The 26,589-nt window shown below is 38.0% G+C and overlaps 1 pseudogene; it reads left to right on the plus strand.

Moving 5' to 3' along the window:
- The first annotated feature begins 14,108 nt into the window (after positions 1 to 14,108).
- On the plus strand, positions 14,109 to 14,180 carry LOC122025917 (annotated as a pseudogene).
- Positions 14,181 to 26,589: the final 12,409 nt, after the last annotated feature.

Below are 26,589 nucleotides of genomic sequence, written 5' to 3' on the forward strand. Positions count from 1 at the left end.
TTTATGGTTATTATACATACTTACATTGGTGCCAAATAACTATGTATAATAGCGTCCTTGGGTAGAAGGTTCTTACTAATATCAATCGATTGGTTGAATCGATAGTGAGATGATATAGGGAACACAACTATTAATCATTCCTAGTCAAGTATTAACATTCAGGGACAATGTTAATGCGACGAGACTAGCATGTAGGTCAACTCGATGACTTGATCTCACAAGTCATGGATATAGAGATATCAAGTTGACACATGTGTATGCATTAGAGAATGTATACTGAATGACCCGCCAAGAGAAAGTATCATGGATCATTATATGAGTTGCATACTTTGGCTTCGTCAAATGTCACCCGTAACTGGGTGGACTATAAAGGCGATTATTGGGTATGTAACAAATTATGCGGAGGGATATGAGTGATGTAGATGAGATCTATCACTCCTATATGATGGGAGAGACATCAATATTCTTGATAGAGTGAGACCACTTAGTGCATGGCCATGCCTAAATGAGTCAATATGAGATATTGAGCTCATTTGATTGAGTGATTCTACTTGGAGTTCAAGATTTAGATTGATTAGAGGATGACACGGTCTATGCCTCACATTGATCAATCTAGATGTTAAGGATAGAAGGACATTGTCACATATTGTGAAGAGTCACAATTAGTAGTCACAAGGTAATGTTAGATCTCAACATTCTTGTAAATTAGGTAGTAATGATGTGTTGCTAGATACTGCTCATTACTTATGCTTCTAAATAGGTTTAGGAGCATTGCCAACATTACAAGAACCTATATTATCACACACAAAGGGCAATTAAATGGAGATTAGGTTCATTTGATGAACCCAGAGGATTAGGTTCATATGATGAACCAAATTGGATTAAGAGTAATCCAAAGTAAACTAATTGAGTTGGACTCAATTTGGTTCATGTGTTAAATGAGTCTAATTTGGACTTAGACTCATTGAGCCAATTTAATTCAATGAATAGAGATTCATTAAATGAAAATTAACTTGAACCAATGGTTAAATTTGATCAACCATGGGAGAGAAGTGGTCAAGTTTGACTTGACTTGAGAGGAAGATGAAAGGTCAAGTTTGACTTGACCATTGCCACCTCATTTGTGAGTTGGCATTGAGTGGGCTAATTATGATGTGCCATATCATCAAGGCTAGCACATGTGTGTGCCACCTCATGTGGGAGATCAAGAGTTGTGACTCTTGATATCCCATGGAGGTTTAAAAGCCTTCCTTGAAGTGGCTGGCCACTTTAACTCTTGTGTGAGTTTCATTTTGGTTTTGGTAACCTCCATCTTCTTCGTCCTCTCATCTTCTTCTCCCTCTCCTCCACCTTGGCCGAACCTTCAAAGGTGCTAGCACACCTTTTTGTTTGGTTTTTCTCCACCTAATCGTTCGTGTGGACACGTATAGAGGAGTGTTCACTTGAACACTCTCGAGATCCGGCAAACTTGGACGAGCGGGATAAGCGAAGGGCTTCGCATCAAGGGTAATATCTCTACCATGTAGATCTAGAGTAGATCTAGGTTTAGAAACTCGTACACGTAAAGTTTTTGAAATTATTTTCTTCGCACGGATCCGGTGGCATGGGATTTCAAGGTTTCTACAACGCAAAAAGCAGTTTTTGTGGCTCGAAAATCCCAACAGTGGTATCAGAGCCACGTGCGAAGCGTGTATGAGTTTCATTTGTATTTTTATGAAAAATTACAGATCTGTAACTTGCCGTAAGTTTGTGATTTTTATGTATTTTATGGGTATTTTTCTCGTAGAAGCGAAGCAACAAGTGTTTGGACACTTGTAGGCTTCGACGACCGAGAAAAACCTTCCGAAACGGCAAGGTCTCGCCCAAACAAATTTATTTTTGTTTGGGACAGCGACTTAAGGTGCTGTAGGATCGCTTAGGAACACTCGCGATGGTTATATCGCAAGTAGGGGTGCTGCCCCTAACCCCGCAAGAGGCTTTGTTCCGCGATTGCGCCCAAAAATCGCTAATCGGGACCGCCGAGAAGTTGCAACTCATAAAATCATAAAAATATTAGAAAAAATTATAGAAATTTATGGAAATCACATAATTTAGAATTATGTATCATTTTGTGATGGTCATGGCCCAAAGAACCTAATTTGATTGGAAATATGTGTTGTAATTCATAATATGGCCTGCGCGCCATTTTGTGTGTTTGTGCGTGTTGTACTTGATTCACGACCTACGCGTCATGCCCTTCTAATTATATTCCTATTGTAAAATAGTTTTAGACTCGAATGTAACTCGAGTTTCACCTTTTTGTAATGTACAAAATGAGGCGGTGGAAGGTTCACTCGAGGAGAAGTTCCAAAGGAGGGTGCGAGCAACACATGGCGGTCAAAGGGAGGAGCTTGGAGAAGCTATTGACCCTAGGTTGAACAATCGATCTTCTCATTGGCTTGAGAAGATCGTAGTAGGGTCATGACTAATCACAAAATTTAATTAATTGCTTTTGTGTATGTGATGCATGCTAGATTAGTAATTAATTAGTGCCTTAACGATTAGATTCGATCTTAATCGCGTACTTGATACACATCATTGATTAGATTAGATCTCAATCGCGTCAACTCGAAATGCCTACCATGCCGTGATACCCATCACTACCTCGATCACATGTTGTTGAATCTGCCAAAGCAGAGCAACGCATATTATTTTGGTAGGGTGCGGAGGGACAATCTTGGTCCCGCCTATCAACACATGGGTGAGTATAACTCAATTAGATTGAGTAACTAGTTAACTCAATTAGATCGAGTTTAACTATAGGCATTTTCCAATGGTTGGTAGATAGGTCAAAATCACATTTATATTAACTCTTGGGCGATTTAGCCAAAGCTAACTCAAGTTTTAATATACATGTGGATCTTGATCCTATAAACAAGAGTTGCATAGAGATGTAATTGGTAATTAGTTACCTACCGATCATACTAAGTCTTGGGCGATTTAGCCAAAGCTAACTCAAGGTGTAGTATGATGTGGATCTTATCCCACAAGAATTATAGCTAGTTGGTTAGAATCGAGTAAGTGTGGTTTGACCACATCCATGACTCAATTCTACAAAAGTTCTATAATTCAGTGGGAGCATCGTTTAATTAAATGCCTAATTAAATGATTAATGGAATATGATTATTTATTTTCTGCATTTTCTGTTGTAGATTGCCATGTCGTCAAACACGAACACCTTCTCCCTGCGTTCTGTCCTTGATAAGGACAAGCTCAACGGAGCTAACTTCCTGGACTGGTACAGGAACCTGAGAATTGTTCTCACACAGGAACAAAAATTGTACGTCCTGGAGCAGCCCATTCCCGCGGCACCTCCTGCCACTGCCACGCGAGCTGACCGTGATGCTTACAAGAAGCATCAAGATGACGCATTAGATGTGTCCTGTCTTATGCTCGTGACCATGAACTCTGAGCTTCAGAAGCAACACGAGTTGATGGGTGCTTATGATATGGTTGAACATCTTCGTCAACTATATCAAGGACAAGCTAGACACGAGAGATTCGAGATCTCTCCATATGTACTCAAGATGATTGGGTACATAGAAAACCTACAGAGGTTGGGATTTCCCCTTGGCCAAGAGCTGGCCACTGACTTGATCTTGCAATCCTTGCCGGATAGTTACAATCAATTTGTTCTAAATTATAACATGAACGAAATTGATAAACCCATGCCAGAGCTGCTAAGCATGTTAAGAATTGTTGAGCTCAACCTTAAGAAGGTTAAGCCCAACTTTATTTTGATGGTGCAGAGGCACAAAGGCAAGGGAAAGCCTAAAGGTAAGGGAAAGTCCCAAGCCAAGGGCAAAGGCAAGGTACTGAAACCCAAAGGAGGGGTTGCCAAAGATGCTACTTGCTTCCACTGCGGTTAGACCGGGCACTGGAAGAGAAACTACAAAGTGTACCTGGAAGATCTTAAGAAGAAGAGAAGTGAGACTTTCACTTCAGGTATATATGTCATAGAAGTCAATTTATCTATTTCTTCATCATAGGTATTAGATACCGGATGTGCTTCTCACATTTGTACTAATGTGCAGGTGCTGAGAAATAGCAGGGCATTGACGAAGGGCGAGGTGGACCTACGAGTAGGCAATGGAGCACGAGTTGCTGCTGTTGCTGTAAGAACTTATTCTCTATCTCTGCCCTCTGAGCTTGTACTAGAATTGGATGATTGTTGTTATGTGCCTGCTTTGACTAAGAACATTATATCAGTTTCTTGTTTAGACAAGAAAGATTTTTCATTTATAATAAAGAACAAATGTTGTTCAGTTTATTTAAATGATATGTTCTATTGTAGTGCACCTCTAATGAACGGACTCTATATTCTAGACCTTGAGAAACCTATCTATAACATAAGTACCAAGAGGTTCAAATCAAATGACATGAACCAAACCTATATATGGCACTGTCGCTTAGGTCATATAAATGACAAACGCTTATCCCAGCTCCATAAAGATGGTTTGCTGACTCATTTGATTTTGAATCTTGTGAGACATGCGAGTCATGCCTACTAGGCAAGATGACCAAGACTCCTTTTAGTGGACACAGCGAGAGAGCGACTGACTTGTTAGGACTTATACATAGTGATGTATGTGGTCCTTTCAATGTCGCTGACAGAGGTGGTTATAGGTACTTCATTATATTTACTGATGACTTCAGTAGATATGCTTATGTGTATCTGATAACACATAAGTTAGAATCCTTTGAAAAGTTCAAAGAATTCAAGAATGAAGTACAAAACCAACTTGGCAAGAGTATTAAGATACTTCGATCAGATCGAGGTGGTGAATACCTTAGCCATGAGTTTCGTGACTATCTAGCTGAGTGTGAGATTCTATCACAACTCACTCCTCCTGGAACACCACAATGGAATGGTGTATCCGAAAGGAGGAATCATACCTTATTAGATATGGTACGGTCTATGATGAGTCACACAGATCTTCCTACATTTCTTTGGGGCTATGCTCTGGACACAACAGCCTTCATACTCAACTATGTTCCATACAAAGCTGTGATAAAGACACCATATAGGATATGGACTGGGAGAGATGCCCAGGTGTCTTTTATGAGGATTTGGGGTTGTGAGGCTTACGTTCGACGTCAAGTCTCGGACAAATTGGGACCCAAATATGATAAGTGCTATTTTATTAGATATCCCAAGGAAACGAAGGGATATTACTTCTACATTCCTAGTCAACACAAGATAGTTGTGGCTAAGACTGGGGTATTTCTAGAAAGGGATTTTGTTTCTAGAAAGACTAGTGGGAGTACGTTCGATCTTGAAGAAGTTCAAGATATGGACCATAGCACTGAAGCCTCGATGGAAGTTGAACTGGAACCACAAAGTGTTGTGGATGATGTTGTTCCACAAGGAGTTGAGGAACCACAACCAGTTCAAGTAGACCTACCTCTTCGCAGATCTGATAGGGTACGTCGTCAGCCTGAGAGATACTCATTTCTCTTGTCTGACCATGATGACATTGTGCTCATTGAGGATGAGCCTACCTCTTTTCAGGAAGCTGTGATGAGCCTAGATTCTGAGAAATGACTCGAGGCCATGAGATCCGAGATGGAATCCATGTACACTAACCAAGTATGGACTTTGGTTGGTCCACCTGAAGGGGTTAAACCCATCGGGTGTAAGTGGGTCTTTAAGAGAAAGACTGACATGGATGGACTTGTATATAAGGGCCGTCTAGTAGCAAACGGTTTCAAGCAAATTCATGGTATTGACTATGATGAAACCTTTTCTCCAGTAGCGATGTTTAAGTCCATTCAGATCATGCTTGCTATTGCAGCATACCACGATTATGAGATCTGGCAGATGGATGTTAAAATCACGTTTCTAAATGGAAACTTGCTCGAGGATATGTACATTACACAACTTGAGGGTTTTATAGATCCACAGCATACTGGCAGAGTATGCAAGCTGCATAAGTCCATTTATGGAATAAAGCAAGCTTCTCGGAGCTGGAATCTTCGATTCGATGATGCAATCAAACAGTTTGATTTCATCAAGAATGACAGTTGTCTTCCTTATATTGTATGTGGATGACATACTACTCATTGGGAATGACATTCCATTGCTGCAGTCTGTAAAGACTTGGCTGGGGAATTGTTTCTCAATGAAGGACTTAGGTGAAGCAGCCCGCATTCTAGGCATAAAGATCTATAGAGATAGATCTAAGAGATTGCTTGGCCTAAGTCAGAGAATATACATTGACAATGTATTACTACGGTTTGCCATGCAGAACTCCAAGAAGGGATTTCTGCCGATGTCACATGGTATGAGTCTTTCGAAGACTCAAGGTCCCTCTTCTAGAGAGGAGAGAGACCGCATAGATCAGATCCCTTATGCCTCAGCCATAGGATCTATCATGTACGCCATGCTATGTACTCGTCCTGATGTCTCGTATACTTTGAACATGACGAGCAGATACCAGTCAGATCCAGGTGAAAGTCACTGGATAGCGGCCAAGAATATTCTTAAGTACTTGAGAAGGACTAAAGAATATTTCTTGATATATGGAGGCGATGACGAGCTACCTGTAAAGGGTTACAGTGATGCCAGCTTCCAAACTGACCAGAATGATTATAGATCACAGTCTGGGTTCGTGTTTTACTTAAATGGTGGTGCTGTGAGCTGGAAGAATTCGAAGAAGGACACAGTCACTAATTCTACAACAGAGGGCGAGTATATTGTTGCATCAGAAGCAGCAAAGGAGGCAGTTTGGATCCGCAAGTTCATTACTGAGCTTGGGGTAGTTCCTCGCATAGCTGATCTCATAGAGCTCTATTGTGACAACAATGGAGCAATAGCACAGGCTAAGGAACCTAGCTCACACCAGCGGAGCAAACACATACTACGGCGCTTCCATCTCATTTGAGAGATCATCGATAGAGGAGATGTGAAGATTTGCAGAGTACCCACTGAGGTTAACATCGCAGATCCCTTGACCAAGGCTTTGGCACAGAGAAAGCATGATGGTCACACTAGGTCATTGGGCCTTAGAGCCTATACTGATTGACACTAGTGCTAGTGGGAGATTGTTAGTTAGAGCCCTAGAGCCAATCATTTGATGATTGTTGTATGGACTCGTTGTATCATATTTCTATGTATATAAAGGTATTTGTTTATGGTTATTATTGTAACACCCACAAAATTATAAGATAAGTATATGGGTATTATTTTCTTTAGAGCATAGAAATAAAAAGGATAAGAGAAAAGGGAAAATAGAAACCAAAAATAAAAGAGCTGAGGTCAAGGATTGAACCTTGAACCTCCCACAAATAATGGAGATAAATTAGTGTATGATAACCACTAGGATAATGAATAATATTTGGATAGAAAGGAATGAAAAATTTAGTTAAAGGTGAGAAGGAAATAAAAGAAAACTAAACAAAAGAGCAAGAGAAAACCAAGTGACTTACCTCCTCTTCCTCTTGGTTAAGAGAAGAAGCAAGCAAAAGGTAAATTGCCTACTTCCCTCCCTCTCTCTATTTTCATGGGAATTAAAGGAATGAGGGAAAAGAGGAGTTGAGGGAATGAATGAAGACATGTTTCATTTACCTAGGAATAAATAGGATTGGGAGAAGAAAAACAAGGGATTTAATTCTTTTTTCTTCCTCCTTCCTTCTCCTTCTCCATTCTCACCGAAACCAAGAGCCCTACCCTCTCCATATTCCGAAAGCTAAGCTAAGTTTCTCTCCAAGAAAACTAAGTTTAGAGAAGAAGCCTTCAAGATCCATCCCTTCCAAGCAAGAGAAGCAAAAGGAGGTAGAAGAAGAAGAAGCTCTCTTCTTAGGATACCTTTTTCCTTAAGAAAAACCACAAGCGAAAGGATGTAAGTTTCCCTCACCTGTGGTACAATAGCTTTTGTGTTTTCTATGAGATTTGGTTACATAAAAACCTAAGATAACCTCATGAAGAATTTCGGCCAAGACAAGATCAAAAGGAAGGACCTAAGAAATATAAAGACCTAAATTTTAACATACTCAAATATGTTTCTTGTAACATGTATCTTAAGGTAGGGATTTATCTAATGTTCATATGTTAGAATGTTTGCTTTGGAACTTAGATTCATACCCTTAGACTCTCGGCCAAACATGAATAAAGGAGATAGAAAAGTTAAGACTCAAACCAAGCATGCTTATTTTTGTTTTATGATAAGTACTTCATGATGAGAAAGTGGTTAACATGATATGCTCATGCCTATATGATGAATAAATTATGTTCCATGCTCCTAAGTATTCGGCCATGATAGGATTAGGGGCCTAGAAAAATTGTTAAACCTAAACTAATCATGCCATGATCCTCCTTAAGACAAGTTATGGAATTAATATGACATGCTCATGTTGTAGTGAGGTTAGAACTTGTTTTCATGCTCCATGAACTTTCGGCCACAATCATGTTTAAGGGCCTAGGAAACTTAGAATCTAACCTAATTAGGCTCATGTTGTTTCTTGAAAGAATTGCTATGAAATTTGTTTAGGGTTCTCATGCTTTTATGACACTTGAACCCTAGATTCAAGCCTTGATAAGTTTCGGCCACAATAAGTTTAAGGGCCTAGGAAACTTGGAACCTAACCTAATTATGCTCATGTTGTTCCTTGTAATAATTGCTATGAAATTTGTTTAGGGTTCTCATGCTTTTATGACACTTGAACCCTAGATTCAAGCCTTGATAAGTTTCGGCCACAATAAGTTTATGGGCCTAGGAAACTTGGAACCTAACCTAATTATGCTCATGTTGTTCCTTGTAATAATTGCTATGAAATTTGTTTAAGGTTCTCATGCTTTTATGACACTTGAACCCTAGCTTTAAGTTTGATAAGTCTCGGCCACATCATGTTTTAAGGGCATTGGAAACTTAGAACCTAACCTAACTATGCTCATGTTGTTCCTTGAAATAATTGCTATGAAAGTTGTTTAAGGTTCTCATATTTTTATGACACTTGAAACCTAGTTCCAAGCCTTGAGGGTTTCGGCCACAACAAGTTTAAGGGCCTAGGGAACTTAGAACTTAACCTAATTATGCTCATGATGTTTCTTGTAATAATTGCTATGAAATTTGGTTTAGGGTTCACATGCTTGAATGTTGATTTTAACCCATGGAATGCTTGATAAGATTCGGCCATGATAAGTTTATAAGCTTAGGAAACCTAGAACCTAACCTAAACATGCTCATGATGTTTTCTTATGGTATATGATATAATATTGGTTTAGGGTTCATATGCTTATATGTTGATGTCTAACCTAAGACACAACTATATGTTTCGACCATTATATGACATTAGGGTTAGAAATCCAAATATGATTTTCCATGTATCTCACATGCAATGTTTTATGATGTGGTAAGAACTTGCTATGTTTCTATGTTTAATTATGTGCACTTATGATCTATGTATGATGGTAACCTTTATGCTGTGCTATGTGCCCAAGTTATGCATGCTATTTATGATGAGGTGTGTGCCCAATTTATGCATGATATTTATGATGAGCTGTGTGCCCAAATTATGCATGCTATTTATGATGAGCTGTGTGCCCAAACTATGCATGTATTTATGATGTGCTGTGTGCCCAAATTGTATATACCATTATGATGAGCTGTGTGCCCAAATTCTATATGGTATGATATGATAAGAAATATGATGTGCATGAAATAATAAGAACCATGATATGTATGACATGCTACTTTACTTTATATGGCTTGTACTAAGGGTGGGCTCCATAAGCGCCCCGGGGTCGATGGACTAAGAAACGGGCCTCGTTAGGGATAGACTCCTAAGTGCCCCTAGGTCGATGGACTAAGAAACGGGCCTAGTATGTATGCCTTGTAGGGTTCAAGACTTGCTACCTTGGACCTACATAGGACGCGCGCATTTATGTATGTGGTAAAAGCCGGGGCCCTAATCATGTTATGATTATGTTTAAGTATGTTTGTAATAAGTTTTCAAAGGACATGTTGCATATATTATTGCATGAATCATGTTTTTGAAAGTCATCTCGCATAACACTTTATGATTATGTTACGATATACCATGATGCTTATGACATGTTATGTTAGGTTGAACTTTATGATTATGTTATGACATGCTATGATCATGATTATGTTATGCTAGGATGCACTTTATGATTATATCATGATATGCTATGATGCTTATGATTATGTTATGTTATGTTAGGTTGAACTTTATGATTATGTTATGACATGCTATGATCATGATTATGTTATGCTAGGATGCACTTTATGATTATATCATGATATGCTATGATGCTTATGATTATGTTATGTTGTGTTAGGTTGAACTTTATGATTATGTTATGACATGCTATGATCATGATTATGTTATGCTAGGATGCACTTTATGATTATATCATGATATGCTATGATGCTTATGATTATGTTATGTTATGCTAGGATGAACTTATGATCATATTATGATATACTATGATTATGATTATGTTATGCTAGGATGCACGTTATGATATGCCATGATACCTTACGATTATGTTATGATATGATGCTTCTATACATGATATGATGAGTTGTATTTATGCTTTATGCCTTGGAGATTTAGTTATGCTATACGGTTTTTGTGAGTAGGAAAGGATCTTACTGAGCCTTGTGTGTTCACAACTTACTTTCCTTGTACCACAGATAAGGGAAAAGAATGGATGTACTAAGGGAGCAGCAGGAGGGGGCAAGAAGGACGTGTGTAGTAGTGACTCGGCTAAAGAGAAAGACCTGCTTCTAGTTAATAAGAATTATGTTTTATGTCGTTCTTTATGACTCCATGACATTTCATCATGCCCTTTAGTATCATGGTTTAAATTTATGTTAAGCATGTTATGTGACTCATATGATAAGTAGTTAGTGATGATGATTTGAAAAGTAAGGAAAAAGTTTTAAAGAAAAAAAAAATTTATACTATAGATAAGACTTCCGCTGTTTTAAGAAGAAATGATAAGTAACCCCCGTCAACTTGAGCAGGAAGGGGCGGGGCGTTACAATTATACTTACTTATAATGGTGCCAAATAACTAAGTATAATAGCGCCCTTCGGTAGAAGGTTCTTACCTATATCAATCGATTGGTTGAATCGATAGTGAGATGATATAGGGAACACTACTTTTAATCATTCCTAGTCAAGTATTAACATTCAGGAACAATGTTAATGCGATGAGAGTAGCATGTAGGTCAACTCGATAACTTGATCTCATAAGTCATGGATATAGAGATATCAAGTTGACACATGGGTATGCATTGGAGAATGTATACTGAATGACCCGCCATGAGAAAGTATCATGGATCATTATATGAGTGTCATATACTTTCTCATGTGACTATTAGTATGACTATTAGTCCTTGGACCTGAAGTCACCATGGTTTCTTACATAAGGAGTTGCATACTTTGGCTTCGTCAAACGTCACCCGTACCTGGGTGGACTATAAAGGTGATTTCTGGGTATGTAACAAATTATGCGGAGGGATGTGAGTGATGTAGATGGGATCTATCCCTCCTATATAACGGGAGAGACATCGATATTCTTGATAGAGTGAGACCACTAAGTGCACGGCCATGCCCAAATGAGTCAATATGAGATATTGAGATCATTTGATTGAGTGAGTCTACTTGGAGTTCAAGATTTAGATTGATTAGAGGATGACACGGTCTATGCCTCACATTGATCAATCTAGATGTCAAGGATAGAAGGACATTGCCACATATTGTGAAGAATCACAATTAGTAGTCACAAGGTGATGTTGGATCTCAATATTCTTGTAATTTGGGTAGTAATGATGTGTTGCTAGATATCGCTCATTACTTATACTTCTAAATGGGTTTATGAGCATTGCCGACGTTACAAGAACCTATAGGGTCACACACAAAAGGCAATTAGATGAAGATTAGGTTCATTTGATGAATCAAGAGGATTAGGTTCATATGATGAACCAAATTGGATTAAGAGTAATCCAAAGTAAACTAATTGAGTTGGACTCAATTTGGTTCATGTGTTAAATGAGTCTAATTTGGACTTAGACTCATTGAGCCAATTTAATTCAATGAATAGAGATTCATTAATTTAAAATTAACTTGAACCAATGGTTAGATTTGATCAACCATGGGAGAGAAGTGGTCAAATTTGACTTGACTTGAGAGGAAGATGAAAGGTCAAGTTTGACTTGACCATTGCCACCTCATTTGTGAGTTGGCATTGAGTGGGCTAATTATGATGTGCCACATCATCAAGGCTAGCACATGTGTGTGCCACCTCATGAGGGAGATCAAGAGTTGTGACTCTTGATATCCCATGGAGGTTTAAAAGCTTTCCTTGAAGTGGGCGGCCACTTTAACTCTTGTGTGAGTTTCATTTTGGTTTTGGTAACCTCCATCTTCTTCGTCCTCTCATCTTCTTCTCCCTCTCCTCCACCTTGGCCAAACCTTCAAAGGTGCTAGCACACCTTTTTATTTGGTTTTTCTCCACCTAATCGTTCGTGTGGATACGTATAGAGGAGTGTCCACTTGAACACTCTCGAGATCCGACAAACTTGGATGAGCGGGATAAGCGAAGGGCTTCGCATCAAGGGTAATCTCTCTACCATGTAGATCTAGAGTAGATCTAGGTTTAGAAACTCGTACACGTAAAGTTTTTGAAATTATTTTCTTCGCACGGATCCGGTGGCATGGGATTTCGAGGTTTCCGCAACGCAAAAAGTGGTTTTTGCGGCTCAAAAATCCCAACAGCTAACACTTGCCCCCAAATCACAAAAATCTTTTTCAATAAATTCAGTTCCTATATTGCAAGGAATATAAAAGCTTCCGGGGTCCTTCAACTTTGGGGAAGTGTTCTTTTCCAAAAGAGCGCTGCATTCCTCTGTAAGTGCAATGGTCTCAATATCTCCTTTCCTCCTCTTATTTGACATGATGCCCTTCAAGAATTTGGCAAACTTGGGCATTTGAAGGATTGCATCAATGAGTGGTACTTCAACACATATTTCTTTCACCTTCTCCAAGAATTTGCCAAACTCTTCATCTTTCTTTAACATAATCAATCTTTGAGGAAATGGGACTACTATACCTTGACCGTTGAGTGGAAGAGTCTCTTCAACCTTAGTGGTACTCTCCTCACTGTCTTGAATCTGATATGGTGATGGAGGAGAGAGCTCTTCTTCATTGTGCATCCCTTTTAGAGCAGTCACTTGGGGATCTCCCAAGGTCTGTCCGCTCCTAAGCTCAATTCTATTACAGTGCTCCATGGAATTAACATTAGGCTTTCCAGGTAATTGTCATGGTGCTCTAGAAGATGAGGAAGCTAGTTGGGCAATTTAACTTTCCAAAATCTTTTGACGTCTATCAGAATTATCCATTCTCTGAGTAAGATTCAAAATATCTTGTTTCATTTTGTTCTGAGTTTGTTTCATTTCATTCTGACTGGACATAATTTCTTCAAACATCTTTTCAATTTTGGACATAGGACAGCCTTGAGAAGATTGTTGCTGAAAATTTTGTTGCCCGAATTGAAAATTAGGCCTTGCCCCCATGAATGGTCCTTGATCTTGGTTATTTCTATAAGAGAAATTAGGACGACTCTTCCATCTAGGGTTGTAAGTATTTGAGTATGGGTTGTTTTGCCTCTGATTGAAACCCATGATTGCATCACATTGCTCTAATTGATTGATTTGTACAGTTATAGCCCCCAATGGACATGAGTCATTTAGATGTTTAGAACTTCCACATACTTCACAAGAAGCAACAATGGCATTGGCTGTACTTGAGCTAGCTCCTATATTCTCAAATTTTTTTGTAAGAGCATCTAGTTTTGCAGCCAACAAAGTCACTGCATCAACATCAAATTTTCCTGATGCTTTTGTTGTTGGGTTCATACAAGAATAGCCACCACTTCTTTCATTAGCCCATTGATAGTGATTTTGTGCTACGCTCTTGATTATCTCCTCGGCTTCATCTAAACTCTTGTTCATAAGTGCCCCTCCAGCAGCTGAATCAAGGGACACTTTTGTGTGATAATTGATGCCGTTATAAAATGTGTGTAGCACTAACCATCTTTCCAAACCATGGTGTGGGCATTGTCTGAGCATGCTATTGTATCTATCCCATGCTTCAAATAAAGATTCTGAGTCTGCTTGTTTGAAGCTTGCAATAAGATTCCTCATATGAGCTGTTTTACTTGGCGGATAGAATTTGTCAAGAAATTGTTGCTCGCATTGCTCCCATGTGGTGATGCTATTTGGAGCCAAAGAATTTAACCATTGCTTGGCTCTATCTCTCAAAGAAAACCCAAACAATAGTAGACGCACTGCCTCTGAACGAACACCATTTATTTTCATTGTACCGCATATATCATAGAAGACCTCTAAGTGTTGATTTGGGTCTTCATGCGGTCCTCCACCAAATTGATTTTGCTGCACCATAGATATGATTGCAGGTTTGATCTCAAAATTATTTACCTCAACTGAAGGCCTTGAAATACTAGATTGAAAACCCCTAGAATAAGATGCTGCATAATCCTTTAGTGGTCTGTTCGCCATAATAGAATGTTCTTGTTCTTCTTGTTGTCTTTGCATAATTTTTCTTCTATGAAATGTTCTTTCTATCTCAGGGTCTAGAGGAAGAAGTTCTCCTGCAAAGTTAGATCTTTGCATACACAAGAACAAGATAGCAAGATATGTTCACAAAAGAAAGAGACAGAGAAAGAGTAAATAAAAAGAAAACAGAGAAAGGTTAGACAAAGAATGTTAGAATAAAAAATGTAGAATTAGAATCACAACAGAAATAAATTGACAAGAATGTTATATGAGAAATGAAAAACTTATAAAAACAGAATTTTAACAATTAGTTACAACTATGCAGATGAAAAGAAAAGTTACGTCTAGTCTAATTCAATTGATAATTCCTAATGTTATAGCGCAGTCCCCGGCAACGGTGCCAAAAACTTGTTGTCTCTCCGTAAGTGTACAAAAATATCACAAGTAATATAAAATATTATCGTATCCACAGGGACTGGAATAAGCACTAAGAATGTCTCAAAGTGAATTAGCTAGACAACAAATCAATGGATTAACAAAGTCTAAGTGTAACTATGAAAAGTAAACAAAAGAATGAAAGAATAGGCAACAAGAATAAAGGCAATGATAAGGGATATTCTAGGAGTTTTGGTTTCTTTGTATGGTTCTTTAATGTAAATGATCTACCAAATCCTTTTTCTCAATTGTCCATCATTTGTAGAAGGTTGTTGGTTCTGTTTTGCAATAGAGAACCGACCTAGGACTGAAATCTATATCTAGATTGATCAATTAGGGATGAATCTATGTTGTCCTTACACGGGCATGTTCCTGTCACGAAGATCCCTCGGAAAATCAACATAAGAATCCATCACTCATCAACCCATCAAGATATAAAGATTAATTCATAAATCTATCCTACCCTCTTGAAATACCTAATTTCCCCTTCAAGATAATCCCTCAAACGTCCTTACACGGGCATGTTCCTGTCACGAAGATCCTCGAAAAATTGAATGAAGAATTACCTCTACAAGATCCACAAGATATCCAAACATTCAATCAAGCATGGTAATTAGGCACAATCACAACATTCCACACAAGATCAAATAGATACAAAATAGGACAAAATCATAGAAATGGGAAATTGGCATATCCACAAGAGTTTTACATCAAGAATTCCTTACAAATACTCCTCCATCCTAGAACAAGATATCTACTTCATAAATCGAAGAAAGAATCCGAAAGAAACAAAGATTACAAGCATTTCTAAACCCTCAAATCCAAGAAAGGAGAGAAAGAAAACTTATCTACGGAGAAGAATGGTCTTCGGATCCAATCCTTTGATCTTGGAGTCGAATTGGTGAAGATCTTCCCTTAGATCGCCCAGAAATCCTCCCAAGAATGGAAGGAATTGCCCAAATCTTCCTTTCTCCCCAAAAGGGAGAAGATCCCCTTTCAAATCTTGAAGGAGGCCTTATATAGAAGAGGGGTTTGGGCACCACATAGCCCCGAGGCACGACCGTGTGAGGTTCACACGGCCTGCTCCACTCTCTTCTCTGCTAACCTCACACGGCCGTGTGAGGTACACGGCCGTGGCTTGCCTCTATCAACACTCCCCTTGCACAGCCGTGTAGATCCACACGGCCTGCACTACCTTCACCTCTGGAAACCTGGCATGGCCATGTGGTGCACACGACCAACACTCTCCTGCTCTCTGGAAACCTCACACGACCGTGTAGCGCACACGGCGAGGCTTCTCCTGTCTCTGGAAAACTGACATGGCCGTGTGGTGTACACGACCCAAGCTTCCTTGGGCTTCAAAACTTGGCACGACCATGTGAGGTTCACACGACCATGCCATCTTCCTTCTCTGGTGCAACTACACGACCTCTCAGTGTCATGGCTTCCTCCATCGCTTTGCTTGCAGATTTGGCCTCGAAAACGCATCTTTCACCAGATTCGACTCCTACGTACAAAAAATGCACAAAAGTAGATCTCCGAAAAAAGAGAGTAAATATGCTAAAAAGGAAAGCTGAAAGTACGAAAATGCATAGATCAAGCATGCTCAAAGTATGTGAATGTGCGTCAAAACATGCTAATAAGTGTATAAATCTATGCACATCACATATTCAGAATGTACACTGCTGTTTCCAGAGTATATCCCCAAAATGAATCTGGTAATTCTGAATAACTCATCATCGATCTAACCATTTCCATAAGAGTCATATTCCTTCGTTCTGCCACACCATTCTGTTGGGGTGTACCAGGTGCAGACAATTGGGATTGAATCCCAGCCTCTGATAAGTAATTCTTAAATTCTCCAAAGAGATATTCGCCACCACGATCAGACCGTAGTGTCTTGATACTTTTTGTAACACCCGCGAAATTTTTTAGCTACACATATGGGGTATTCTCTTCTAGAATAAAAGGAAAAAGGAAATAGAACAAAAAAAAAAAGAAATAAAAATAGAGAGAAGTTAAGGCTTGAACCTTGAACCCCTCACAATAGATAAAGCTAAATTGGTGTATGATAACCAATAGAGTCATGAATGATATATGATTAGCAAGGAATGGAAATTGTAGTTAAAAGTAAGAGTATGATTAAGTAAGGAAGCAAGAAAATGTCAAGTAGCTTTCCTCCTCTTTCTCTTGGTTAAGAGAAGAAGCAAGCAAAAGACAAAGACAAGTTGTTTTTTTCTTCTTTCTTCTTTCTATTTTCGTGAGAATGAATGAGGGTGAGGGAATAGAGGAATCAAGGGGATGAATTGAGACATTTTTCCTTTTTTCCTCATTGAGAATAAATAGAAATGAGAGAAGAGAAGGGAAAGAAAGGTTGGCTACTTCTTCCTCCTCCTTCTTTCTCCTTTTTCCTCCTCCACCGAGACCTAAAACTCTCCCCTCTCCCATTTCTGAATCCAAGCTAAGGTTTTCTACCTAAGAAAACTAATTCACAAGAAGGAGTCCTCAAGATCTACTCCTTACAAGCAAAAGGGAAAACTAGAAGGAGAAGCTTCCTTCTTCCTCTTCACAAGGGTACCCTCTTTTAAGAAAAACCAAGCAAGAGGATGTAAGTATCCCCTCACCTGTGGTACAAGTAGTTCATGTGTTTTTCCATGAGTTTAGATTGCTTAAAAATCTAGGGTTGCTTCTTGAAACTTTCGGCTACCAAAGTATAAAAAAAAACTTAAGGAAGCTTAAGACCTAAACTAAACATGCTCACTATGTTTCTTATGATATGTACCCTATGATAGGAGATTAGTTTAGTGTTCTTATTCTTGTACGTTGCTTAGAACTTAGATTCATGTTCTTTAAACTTTCAGCCAAGGCATGAAAAGAAGACCTAGGAAAGCTTAAGACCTAACTAAATATGCTCACGATGTCCCTTATGATATGTAACTTAGGATATGGGTTCTGTTTAGAATTCTAATATTTTTATTTTCTTTATGTTGCTTGTAACCTAGATCTATGCCTAGTAGGTTTCGGCCATGATAGAAATGAAGGCCTAGGAGAGTTTAAAATTTAATCTATCATGCTCATGACTTTCTTTATGATATGGTATGAAGATTTCTTAGTGTTTTCATACTTGTATGTTGCTTGGAACCTAAATCCATGCCACTTTAGGGTTTTAGGGTTTCGGCCATGATAGAAATGAAGGCCTAGGAGAGTGTAAAATTTAATCTATCATGCTCATGACTTTCCTTATGATATGGTATGAAGATTTCTTAGTGTTTTCATGCTTGCATGTTGCTTGGAACCTAGATGCATCCCACTTTAGGGTTTCGGCCATGATGAGATTAAGGGTCTAAGAAATCTTAAAAATCAAATCTAACATGCTCATGGTTTTCCTTATGATATGATATGAAGTTAGTTTGATATTCTTATGCTTGTATGTTGCTTAGACTTAGTTTCATGCTCCTTAAACATTCGGCCATAACATGATTAAAATACCTAGGAAGCATAGAACCTAAACTAAACATGCTCATAATGTTCCTTATGATATATGATATGAAATTGGTTTAGGGTTCACATGTTTTTATGTTGTTTGTTACCTAGATTCATGCTTGGCAAGTTTCGGCCATAACAAGATTAAAAGACCTAGGAAGCTTAGAACCTAAACTAAACATGTTCATGATGTTCTTTATGATAAGTGTTATGAAGTTGGTTTAGGGTTCATATGCTTTCATGTTACTTGTAACCTAGATTCATGCTTGGCAAGTTTCGTCCATAACAAGATTAAATGACCTAGGAAGCTTAGAAGCTAAACTAAACATGCTCATGATGTTCTTTATGATAAGTGTTATGAAGTTGGTTTAGGGTTCAAATGCTTTTATGTTACTTGTAACCTAGGACAATACCTTGCATGTTTCGGCCACTCCATGGAATTAGGGTTAGAGACCCAATTATGATTTACTATGTGTCTCACATGCTATGATATGAATTAGGAGATGCTAGTTAATGTTTTCCATGCATGATTATGTTTCCCTATGATATGTCATATGCTCATTTATGTATGCTTATGAATCATGCATGATAATGACTCTTATGATGGGCTATATGCTCCAGTATGCATGCTTTATGATATGATAAGTAAAGGCCTAAGAGATGCTTCCCTATTAGTTGGGACTAAGAGCACTCTTCATGATATGATAAGTAAATATGACATGCTACTTTACTTTTTATGTGGCTTGTACCGGACCTTAGTGTCCAAGGGATGAGCTCCTTAGTTCACCCCTAGGTCGACGGACGTACTACGGACCTAGTTCCCTAGTAGGTTCGGGACTAGCTACCCCGTCCTAGGGATTGCACGCATTTATGTTATGTGGTACATAGCCGGGTCCTCATGTTGAGATTATATTTAAGTATTATATGATATTTTTTTTAAAGAAATCTTGCACATGACATGACGCATGTTTTGAAAGACATCTTGCATATACTTTTATGATATGATAGGTTATGATATGATATGATATGACATGATGCTCCTTTATGATAGGATATGATATGACATGATGCTCTTTTATGATATGATATGATATGATATGACATGATGCTCTTCCATGATATGATAGGTATGGCATGATGCTTTTATATAGAATAATATGATATGATATGTTATGATGCTCTTTTACATGATATGATGTTTTAGATGATTATGTCTCCATGCTATATGCTTATGTGATTATGCTATGATACATGGTTTTTGTGAGTAGGAAAGGATCTTACTAAGCCTGTGTGCTTATAGTTTCCTTTCCTTGTACCGCAGATAAAGGTAAAGGATGGATAAACTAAGGGAGCAGCAGGAGGGGCAAGAAATGTGTGTGGTGGTGGCTCGGCTAAGGAAAAAGACCTGCTTATGTTAATTTATGCTTGATATGAACTATGCCTACCTTATGTTAATGTTTTGCATGATTACTTAATACCTATTCATGCTTATGTTGGAAATTGATATCATGACTTTTAAAATTTAAAATTATGTTTAACATGCTCATATGATTATAAATGTTTAGATAATTAGTTATTGATGTTTAAAAGAAAAGTAAATTAAAAACATAAAAGAATATATAAATAAATACTTCCGCTGTTTTAGAAATAGATTAATATGCATGTATGTTCCCGTAACCCCGTCATACCTGAAGGGCGGGCATTACACTTTTACCATGACGTTTCTCCACATCAGCCTTGTACTCTTTGAACTTATCAAAGCATTCAGACTTGCGGCGCATCAAGTAAATGTACCCATCTCTCGAATAATCGTCTATGAAAGAGACAAAATATTCGAAACCACCTCTTGCCTGGATAGACATATGACCACACAAATCAAAATGAACCAGTTCTAACACATCTTTGGCTCTATACCCCTTGGGCTTAAAAGGTCTCTTGGTCATTTTACCTTCCAAGCAAGATTCGTAAGTTGGAAAGTTTTCCAACACTAATGAACCCAAGAGTCCATCGGCTATTAGCCTTTGAATCCTACTCAAGTTAATATGACCAAGCCTTAGATGCCAAAGATATGTTTGATTCATTTCCGAAGGTTCCTTTCTCTTATTAGAATTAGAAGATGTGCTATTAATTTCCTTTTGTTGCTTTATGGGAGTTATTGGATTTAGAGTATACAAATTACCAACTAATGTAACAGAACAGATAATTACCCTATTTTTATTGACAACCACTTTGTCATCAAAAGAAACAGTATATCCATCCACAAACAGTTTAGAAATTGAAATTAAATTATTTCTAAAAGTTGGTACATAAAGACAATTTCTCAAAACCAAAGTTCTATTCCTATCGAATGATAAGTAGACGTCTCCCACTGCAACAGCGGGCACTTTCGTAGCATTGCCCATGTAGACGGTTATCTCTCCCTCATATAGTCGTCGGGTTTTCTGGAACCCCTGCAATGTATTGCGGACATGATCAGTGACTCCTGTATCTACACACTAGGTGCTGGTAGATAATACCGCTAAACATGTTTCAACTACTAGAGAATTAGATATACCTTTATTATTCTCTTTCCTACGAGGATAGTCCACCTTCGAATGTCCTGACTGCTTGCAGATGAAGCACTTGCCCTCTGGCTTCTTCACTCCAGCTTTTGGTCCAGTACCTAGAGATCTATTCACCTTCTTTGCTGAGCCAGCCTGTTTCTTCTTCTTGCCTTTTGACTTAGAAGTAGAAACATTTTCAGTAAAGTGAATATGAGAACTATGAAGAAATATACCTTCTGCTGCCTGAAGTTCTGTCAGAAGTTCCGCCAACGTATAAGCCCTTTTGTTCATGTTATAGTTCAAGCGGAACTGCTCAAAACTTCTGGGTAGCGTTTGGAGAATAATATCAATCTGGGTTTCCCCATCGATTTCAGCTCCAAGGATTTATATTTTGTTCAAATAAGCCATCATCTTTAGGATATGATCCCTTACGAGTGTCCCCTCTGATATGGTGGCTATCATTAATTTTCTCATTGCCTCTTGCCTAGCAGCTCGATTCTGGTGTCCGAAGAGTTCCTTGAGATTGTTCATCATGTCATAGGCAGTTGGTAAGTCATGATGCTAATGTTGCAGTACATTTGACATTGAAGCCAAAATGTAACACCGCACCATCTCATCTGCCTTGACCCATTTGCTATGATGCTCAATCTCCTCTTCACTAGTATCGCAGTTAGGCACATTAGGGCAAACCTCTAACAGTATATACTTATAGCCTTTAGCAGTTAGGACAATATCCAGGTTTCTTTTCCAATCTATGTAATTGGGACCAGTAAGTTTGTTCTCTTTCAGTATAATAGCCAGTGGGTTGAAAGTCATCCTAAGAATCAAAAAATAAACTTTTGGTCAAGACTCTAAATTTAGAATAATATTGATTCTCAAACAATATTATTTAAATTCACCAACACCTCAAAACACCGTGAATTTTGCATGCCATGTTAGTGTGGACGTATATAAAATCAAACATTTGTAAGAGGAGGGTCTTACCCATTAATTTTATTATCTTGTCATCCTAACTTTATGACAAATAAAATTAATAGTTGGTATTCCTTTGGTCACACAAATAATAGCAGTGATTTTGTTGGGGAGGATACTATTAAATGTGCCTAAGTGTATACCATTACTTGATACTTAGTTCATTAAATAGGATTGTGCCCCTTCAGTTAGAGAAGATCACATGCTCCTAAATAATTTCCTATAACCATCCATAAAGAAAGTTTGATCTAATGTTCTGCAAACAAAGTCATTCGTTGTGGAGGGAGGCATTCAGAGCCAACACGTAATTTTGTTGCATCACTTACAAACCAGTAATGGAGACCGTGGAATTTATTTACTAATCCCTCTCCCACTTAGTTATTTAAGGTAAGGAATTTTAACCATGCACACACACATCACAGCAAATAAAGCAATAAATATGGAAAAATAATTTTCCAACTATTATGGCCTTTTCCATCACTGTCCTCCATGTGCTACCAACCCTAGCTACTGCCATCTTTAGCCACCGCAATTGGGTCTAGTCACCGCATCTATCTTGCTTCTTTTTCCACTGCGCCTCTGGTCCATAAATAGTACCACGCCTCGCAAGGATACAATCCGCGAAAAAAATAGAATTTTACATATATCGATCTTATATTCCACAAAGGAATGTACATGTAATCTAGATCGAAACAAAAATATAAAATCCTAAAACTAATACAGCTCCTGCTATATTTAATACATACAATCATGCACACACATAAAATGCCCTTAACATGTCCGAGGGTCCAATCACACGCAATCACATTAGGGCCATAATAGTTGGATCTAGGATGCCTACAACCACAGAGTTAAATCTATTTGCACATACTACTATTATCCTACCTAAAATATGTATGACATGTGCATAATTAAACTAAAAACCAAACACACAGAGGCAAACCCTAGCTCTGATACCAATTGTTGGTTGCTACCTGGAATATCGTACTGGTTCCCCTGTACAAAAATTTTGTACAAGTCCCGAACATTTCCTAACAACCTAGTGTGTTCTTTAGAAATTAAATTAGGAATCACAAATAGAACTTAACATTATTGATTCCAAATTCAATTTATTTGTTCTTAGAGGTTTAGACTTGGATTGCAAACGATGCTTAACATTCTTAATATAAATCCACCTATGTTACAAATTTGATTAAATATTTATTTCAGAGATCGACTTCCAGGTTAAACATGGCGAGTCACTAGGCCTTTTTGGTTATGGGAGCATCCACCACTTCCTAGACAAAGCCTTTCAATGAAATTCAATATTTAATCTCCTTATAGTAACCCTAGGTTTAACCATTAAGAAAAATCGAATCACAAGATCGAAAAAACAAAAGAAACACAAACTCGAATCATAAATTCGAAACCTAGAAATGTTAGCCTCTTGTGTTTGGTATTTCAAGATCTAAACAAAAGATGAACTAGTTATGATATGGAAACTAATAACTAGTTATACCTTTTGTAGCTTATAGACCTCACGATCTTCTATCGTATTCCTCTTCTTGTCTCGGACGTCGTGTGTGCGACGATCTACCGAGACGATAATCAACCCAAGCTTCATTCTTCTCCAAGCAAGTTTCAGCCACCAATAATCTTCAAGAGATGAAGAACTTTCGACCACCAACCAAGCTCCAAGGGATGCTAAGAAACAAAGACTCCTTTCTCTACTTCTTCACCTCCAAGCTACCGACCACCAAGTGCTCCACAAGGGAAGATCCTGTCGGCCACAATGAAGAAGAGAAAGAGAAGAGGTAGGGCCGTCCACCAAGGATGGAGGAGAGGAACAATAGAATAAGTTGTGTGTCTCATGAAGGCACCCTCTCCCCCTCTTTTATATTCCTTGGTGAATCCAAAAAAGGAAAGTTTTATTGCAAAAATAAAACTTCCTTTTATTCCTCTATATTGGCCGACCACCATGTGTTTAATCATACAAGGAAAGATTTTAAACAAAAATTAAAATCTCTCTTTTATAAATCCCTTTTGTGGTTGGCTATAAAAGGAATGTTTTATAAATTAAAATTTCTCTCTTTTAAATCCATTTATGGATATCTATAAAAGATAATATTTAAAAATAAAATTCCTTTTATATCATGGTTACAAAAAGGAAAGTTTTGTCAAAAAAATTAAAATCTTTCTTTCACATTATAGATAACTACAAATAAGGAAAGATATTTAATCTCTCTTTTAATCTTTTGTAGAAAATCTATAAAAGGAAAGATTTTAAAATTTAAAACTCTCTTTTAAAACCATGTGGATGAAAACATAAAAGGAAAGATTTTATCAAAATTTTATTTTTAATAAAATTTCCCTCTCCTTTCATACTTTGCCGACCCCTTGCTTGGGCACCAAGCAAGGCTTGGCCGGCCTTAACTCAAGCACCAAGCTTGGCTTGGCCGACCCCTTGCTTGGGCTCCAAGCAAGGATAGGGGGCGGCCCCTAGCATGGGCTAAGAGGCTAGGCTTTGGGTGGATATAAGGCTTCATATAAGAGGCTACAATAGGGACCGAGAGAAGGAATTGGTTATGGTCTCCCGATGAACTTGAGCTTCCCGTGTTCGCCCCGAACACCCAACTCAAGTTCATCAATAATAACTCATACCACTAAAGAGCTATTATTGAACTACCACACCAATCCCAAATTATATTTTGGGCTCCTTTTTATCATGAGTGTGTTAGTCTCCCTGTGTTTAAGATATACAATGTCCACTAATTAAATGAGTTACTGATCTCACTTAATTAATATCTAACTCCAAGAGTAGTACCACTCAACTTCATCGACATGTCGGACTAAGTCCACCTGTAGGGTTTACATGACAATCCTTATGAGCTCCTCTTGGGGACATCATCAATCTAGATTCCTAGGACACAGTTTCCTTCTATAATCAACAACACACACTATAAATAATATTATTTCCCAACTTATCAGGCCTATTGATTTATCGAACTAAATCGCACCCTTTGATAAATTAAAGAAATAAATACTAAATATATGCGCTTGTTATTATATCAGGATTAAGAGCACACACTTCCATAATAACAAAGGTCTTGTTCTTTTATGCAGTTAGTATAAAAAGAATCTACCTTAAATGATCCTGCTCAATACACTCTAAGTGTACTAGTGTAATTTTATAGTTAAGATAAACTAATACCAAATTACACTACGACCATTCCAATGGTTTGTCCATTTCCATTTTGGTCGTGAGCTACTATTTATAATTTATAAGGAACTGATAACATGATCTTCTATGTGTGACACTACACATCATGTTAAAGCATTAATATATAAGGACAATATTAATGTGTTGAGACTAGCATGTAGGTCAACGGATGACTTAATCTCACAAGTCATAGATATGAGATATCAGGTTGACACATGGGTATATATTAGAGAATATATATTGAACGACCCACCATGAGAATGTTTCATGGATCGTTATATGAGTGTCATAAACATTCTCATGTGACTATTGGCATGAATAGTCCTTAGACCTGAATTCACTACGGTTCCCTACGTAAGGAGTTGTATACTTTGGTATTGGCAAACATCAACTGTAACAAGGTGGACAATAAAGTCGATCACTGGGTATGCAATGAATTATACGGAGGGATGTGAGTGATGTAGATGAGATTTATCCCTTCCATATGATGGAAGCGATATTTGTGGGCCCCTTGATTAGTAGAACACAAAAAAGTATGGTCATGCGCAAATGAGTCAATATGAGATATTAAGCTTATTTGATTGAGTGTGTCTACTTAGAGATCAAGAAACACAAAGGTTGATAATAGGATGACACAATCTATGCCTCATTGATCAATCTAGATATCGAGAATAGAGGGACCAAGTCATACAAGATAATAGCCACGGATAGGTTAGGTCGGATCTTGACTTTCTCGTCACTTGGGTAGCAATGATGCCTTGCTAGATGCCACTCATTGCTTATGTATCTAAATGTTGATTTGGGTACATTGCCAACGTTATGAGAACCTATTGGGTCACACACAAAGAATAAGTAGATATGGAGATGGGTTCATATAATGAATCATTGGATTAAGTTTAATTCAAATTGGACTTATTGAGTAAGACTTAATTGGATCTAATTATTGGATTAAGTCCAATTGAAACTAGACCCATTAAATCAATTTGAATGATTAGAATGGTGATTCATTGAATTCGAAATTGCATGAGAATCAATGAGTTAGACTCATTGGGTGAACTTGAGTTCACCATGGAAGTTGAATGGTAAAAATTGAACCATTGGATTGAATGGTCAATTTTGAGCCATTGGATTGGAAGATGAAAGGGTAAAATCCTTTGGTATTCATGAGATGGATATATATATTATTTTGGATGATATTTTCATTATGTGAAAAACCTTTGGTCTTCTTCTTCTTCCTCCCTCCTCTCTTGGCCAAAACCCCTTCTCTAGGTTTCTAGCACAACCCTAGGTGGTTTCCTTCTCCTACTTGTGAGTTTATGAGACAAACGAAGGCAAGACTTGTTCGTGTGGATACCATAGAGGTGCGAACGTGT

This window comes from Zingiber officinale, chromosome 9B, assembly GCF_018446385.1.
Source record: "Zingiber officinale cultivar Zhangliang chromosome 9B, Zo_v1.1, whole genome shotgun sequence".
NCBI classification, from domain to species: Eukaryota; Viridiplantae; Streptophyta; class Magnoliopsida; order Zingiberales; family Zingiberaceae; genus Zingiber; species Zingiber officinale.